The 5546-nt window shown below is 39.3% G+C and overlaps 1 pseudogene; it reads right to left on the bottom strand.

Annotated features, from left to right (window-relative positions):
• Positions 1-2863: 2863 nt before the first annotated feature.
• On the bottom strand, positions 2864-2980 carry LOC124614126 (annotated as a pseudogene).
• Positions 2981-5546: the final 2566 nt, after the last annotated feature.

The following is a 5546-nucleotide window of genomic DNA, read 5'->3' as shown; positions in this document are numbered from 1 at the left end:
TCTACTGGCCCTCGTCTTTTTACCTCCCTTATCCTCTGCTGCCTTCGCTACTTCATCCCTCAAAGCTACCCATTCTTCTTCTACTGTATTTCTTTCCCCCATTCCTGTCAATTGTTCCCTTATGCTCCCCCTGAAACTCTGTAAAACCTCTGGTTCTTTCAGTTTATCCAGGTCCCATCTCCTTAAATTCCCACATTTTTACAGTTTCTTCAGTTTTAATCTACGGGTCATAACCAATAGAGTGTGGTCAGAGTCCACATCTGCCCCTGGAAATGTCTTACAATTTAAAACCTGGTTCCTAAATCTCTGTCTTACCATTATATAATCTATCTGATACCTTTTAGTATCTCCAGGGTTCTTCCATGTATACAACCTTCTTTCATGATTCTTAAACCAAGTGTTAGCTATGATTATGTTGTGCTCTGTGCAAAATTCTACCAGGCGGCTTCCTCTTTCATTTCTTCCCCCCAATCCATATTCACCTACTACGTTTCCTTCTCTCCCTTTTCCTACACTCGAATTCCAGTCGCCCATGACTATTAAATTTTCGTCTCCCTTCACAATCTGAATAATTTCTTTTATTTCATCATACATTTCTTCAATTTCTTCGTCATCTGCAGAGTTAGTTGGCATATAAACTTGTACTACTGTAGTAGGTGTGGGATTCGTATCTATCTTGGCCACAACAATGCGTTCACTATGCTGTTTGTAGTAGCTCACCTGCATTCCTATTTTCCTATTCATTATTAAACCTACTCCTGCATTACCCCTATTTGATTTTGTGTTTATAACCCTGTAGTCACCTGACCAGAAGTCTTGTTCCTCCTGCCACCGAACTTCACTAATTCCCACTATATCTAACTTCAACCTATCCATTTCCCTTTTTAAATTTTCTAAGCTACCTGCCCGATTAAGGGATCTGACATTCCACGCTCCAATCCATAGAACGCCAATTTTCTTTCTCCTGATAACGACATCCTCTTGAGTAGTCCCGGAGATCCGAATGTGGGACTATTTTACCTCCGGAATATGTTACCCAAGAGGACGCCATCATCATTTAATCATACAGTAAAGCTGCATGCCCTCGGGAAAAATTACGGCTGTAGTTTCCCCTTGCTTTCAGCCGTTCGCAGTACCAGCACAGCAAGGCCGTTTTGGTTATTGTTACAAGGCCAGATCAGTCAATCATCCAGACTGTTGCCCTTGCAACTACTGAAAAGGCTGCTGCCCCTCTTCAGGAACCACACGTTTGTCTGGCCTCTCAACAGATACCCCTCCGTTGTGGTTGCACCTACGGTACGGCTATCTGTATCGCTGAGGCACGCAAGCCTCCCCACCAATGGCAAGGTCCATGGTTCATGGGGGGGGGGGGGGGGGAATTATAAATGAAGTTAAATCAGCTAAATATTTTTCCATTAGCGTTGACAGTATGCCCGATCTGTCTCACGTTGACCAGCTAACTTTTATGATTCGATACGTAAAAGACCATGTTCCTGTTGAAAGGTTCCTGAAATATATGCCTAATGAAGACCATAAATCTGAGTACTTAGCGGAAACCATCTTGAATTCTTTAGAGAATCACGATATTCCCATAAAAGCCTGCAGTGGACAAAGCTACAAAAATGCTTCAAAGTGTCAGGGAAGTATACTAGTCCACAAGTAAGAATCAAGGAGAAATATGAATTTGCCACCTTTGTACCATGTGCAGGACATCCACTGAACTTGGTAGATGTCCAAGCTGCTGGGTGTATATCAGAGGCTACAAAGTTTTTTGAAGTGATTCAGGAAGTGTACAACTTTCTTCGATCTCTACCCACAGATGGAATATATTGACAGAACATTAGGTTCAAAAAAAGTTGTTAGATGACTTTCATAAACCAGATGGTCAGCCCGAGCTGGTGCAATAAGCGCCTTGCTTGAAGGTCGTAAACAAATTATAGAAACTTTGATGTCAGTCGCAGAAGATAGAGAGCAGGCAAGAGGAACTAGAAACGAAGACCTCAGCGTGTTAAAAAAAAAAAAAAAAAAAAAAAAGGGAAAGCTAGAATGTCTTATACTAACGGAAATCTGGAGCTCTATACTGAAAAGAATAGACAAAACAAGTAATTATCTTCAGAAAGAAATGATAACACTGCACGTTGCATCTTATTTGTTCGCTTCACTTGATGATTCTATCATTAACCTCAGGGATAAATTTGATGACTTCGAATCGTCCGCCAAAGAAAGAAACCAGAATCTGATTACAAAGATCTCTCTCAATGAACAAAACATAGTACCTCATGCCAGTTTTTTTTTATGGCTCGGCACCGTCAGTCTAACTGAATGGAAAAGAGAAATTCAAATTGGAAACCTTTCTTTTCATAACTGATACCCTGAGCTTCATCTAAGCCAGCGATTAAGTTCGTATGCGAACATTAGTCAACGTTTTGATTTATTTTTTCGCTTGAAAACTCTGAATTCCTAAGAGTTGAGACAAAGTTGCAAAGAATTTGCTGAAATTTATTATGAAGACGCCAACGAGCAAGAGTTGGAAACGAAATGTCTGCATTTAACAGAATACTGGAAAACTGTTCATAGTAAAAATTGGGGAACTAATTATATATTGGCAATATATCGCTTTTTGAAAGAAAATAAATTGAAGACACCTTGACAAATGTAGAGCACTCCGTCTTCAGGCCACAAGTGGCCCATCAGGACCATCCGACCGCCGTGTCATCCTCGGTTGAGGATGCGGATAGGAGGGGCGTGTGGTCAGCACACCGCTCTCCCGGTCGTTTTGATGGTTTTCTATGACCGGAGCCGCTACCATTCGGTCGAGTAGCTCCTCAATTGGCATCACGAGGCTGAGTGCACCCCGAAAAAATGGCAACAGCGCATGGCGGCTGGATGGTCACCCATCCAAGTGCCGGCCACGCCCGACAGCGCTTAACTTCGGTGATCTCACGGGAACCAGTGTATCCACTGCGGCAAGGCCGTTGCCTGACAAATGTAGAAATCGCATTGAAAATCTTTTTAACCATGGTGGTAACCAACTGCAGTGCGGAACGCTCCTTCTCCAGATTGAAAAGAATAGAAAATGAGTTAAGAAGTACAAGGCTTCAAGAGAAATGGCCAGTTTGGCGCTGATGTCCATGGTAAGAGCGATCAATCTTCAGCCTCCTTCTGACACAGCAAATAGTGCAAATAAAATTAGACTTGCTATAAAGCACACAGAGACATTTAAGCAGTCGTTATTCTCAAGCTCTATCCTTTACTGGAACTGGATGAGATCTCAATATAATGCACAATAAAGAGTACCCTCTGTCACGCACTGCCACTAGTTCACTCTGTCGTGAGCTGCAATCTGGTGACTTAGATGCACATGACGGGGCAATCAGACGGATGCAGTACTTTTTTACTTCTGAAAGACATTCGACTCAGTACCACATCAATGTTTATTAATGTAAGTGTGACTGCTAGAGGAATGAAACTAAAATTGGGAATTACTGCTACCTTATGAGGTATATAAAAGTTCTACTTATAAATCTCCACTCCCTGCAGAAATGAAGTTGACTACACTTCATCTGCATGTGATGGACTTCACGATATGCATCTTGTTATTCCACAGGTGGTTATTTCAGAAGAGATAAGTAAACTTCTTTTATATTCCACAAAGTTTACAATGGCTTAGAGATACGCAGACACAAATTCTATGATAGAGTTAGGAAAAAATCTGATGTATAATTATATATAGCCAAAGGATATAGCTGTTTTTTGTTCAAGTGATATACTGCATATCAGCATTCTGTGTCAAGGCAGATAATACCTATAAAGGTCAGTTCTTAATATGATAGATAACATTATATTATGCTCTTAATGTTTCCTTTAAAAACACTGACCAGCATTAAAAAATTTGAGTTTAGTGTCAAAATGTATGACTGACAGACAATACCGCCTTCTATCTATATAGACAGTTTTCCATAGGGTTGAAAACATCATTTTATTCCCTGCAGAGTACTACTGTTAAGATCTGTACTACAAAGCTCTATATCATTCAGTAACAAATGCTATGTGGTGTGAGAACAGCATGTCAGACACCGCTTCACATTCTACAAACTGGTAGCCTAGCAACGACCTGAGGTTGCAGAAGGAAGTATACCACGGACAATATCAAACTATGTTCCATACCAATTACAATTCTTTGCCTACAAACACATGTTGGGCGTGTAATACACAGTTCTGTATCATCTAGTAACATGTACATTCACAAGTACATTCCAGTATGCTAATGAAGACTCGATGCTCGGTCAGGGTGTGCTACATGGAAAAATTCTGATTCTACCGCCAAAAAAAAAAAAAAAAAAAAAAAAAAAAAAAAAAAAAAAAAAAAAAAAAAAAAAAAAAAACTGTAAAATATGAATCATAATTCGTTGCTCACACCAATACATCATATTACTTTAGTAATGCTATGCAGATTTATACATAGGCTTAGAAAAATAGCATTGTATTACGGAAGTAACCAGAATTTGCTGTAGAAGCTGGGAACACTAGCTACAGAGAAAGATAATGTCATTCATTTGTATTTTAGTAGGGTGAAGACTAAACGTTCTAGAGACATGATGTCAAGACGAAGCTACCACTTCTACTACATGGGAGCAATGCTGTGGCAACAATAGGCATATTGAAAAAAACGAGCGAGGGAGAACTCGAGACCATTTGGAGGAAATATACTTTTAAACTACGATTTATAACTGTGGAATGGATTGTTTGTGTCTGATGGTGTGGAGGACTGTCTAAATGTAGCAAATGCTATCGAAGCGGAAGCGTTGTATTAAAGCAGGAAATCATTTTTTTTCTCAGTACAGAACATTGTTCGCTACAATGCAATCAATTATAGAGATATTGTCGAATTAGAACTGGCTGCCACAAACAATTTTATTCCACAAGTCTTAAAAAAAAGAACCAGTCCCTACTAAGAATTTCGAGTATAAAATGTATATGTAGCTCTACTGTTGTAATGTAAATGTTCTATAGCAGAGGAGAAATAGCCATGGCTGACATATTGCCACTACTAGGTTAGTGGGTGTCAGTATGCATACAATGGTAAGTGTAGTGCATGCAGCCTCTTTAGCAGATTTCCCACATCATATTCTTTGTGTTCTGGTAATTAAACATGGTACTTCTGTGACATATGCCAAAACATAATGGTTTAAATTATACTTTAGACATGGGAGACGTGGTATATAAGTAGACATTTGGGATATTCTGCATTAGAGATACTCAGTCACAAATACTATAGTAGTGTTAGTAGAAAATGCTGTGTAATTAGATATATCCAAAGGATGCAAGTGATTTTTGTTACAGTGAGCCATCAGTATTCTATATTGAGACAAGTAATATCTAGATAAGTCGATTCTGAAAATGATGCTGTAATTACAATATGATCATAACATTTCCTTCCAAGAAACTGACAGTTTCGTCTCATGTGTTAAGTAGTATGCTTTTTGATTATAGAAATAGCGTACCGGAGGCAGCTTGTACACTACACTAAGCTATTAGTGACTCAG

The sequence above is a fragment of the Schistocerca americana genome, chromosome 4 (genome assembly GCF_021461395.2).
Source record: "Schistocerca americana isolate TAMUIC-IGC-003095 chromosome 4, iqSchAmer2.1, whole genome shotgun sequence".
Taxonomy (NCBI): Eukaryota; Metazoa; Arthropoda; class Insecta; order Orthoptera; family Acrididae; genus Schistocerca; species Schistocerca americana.
This window is presented reverse-complemented; position numbering and strand designations above follow the sequence as displayed.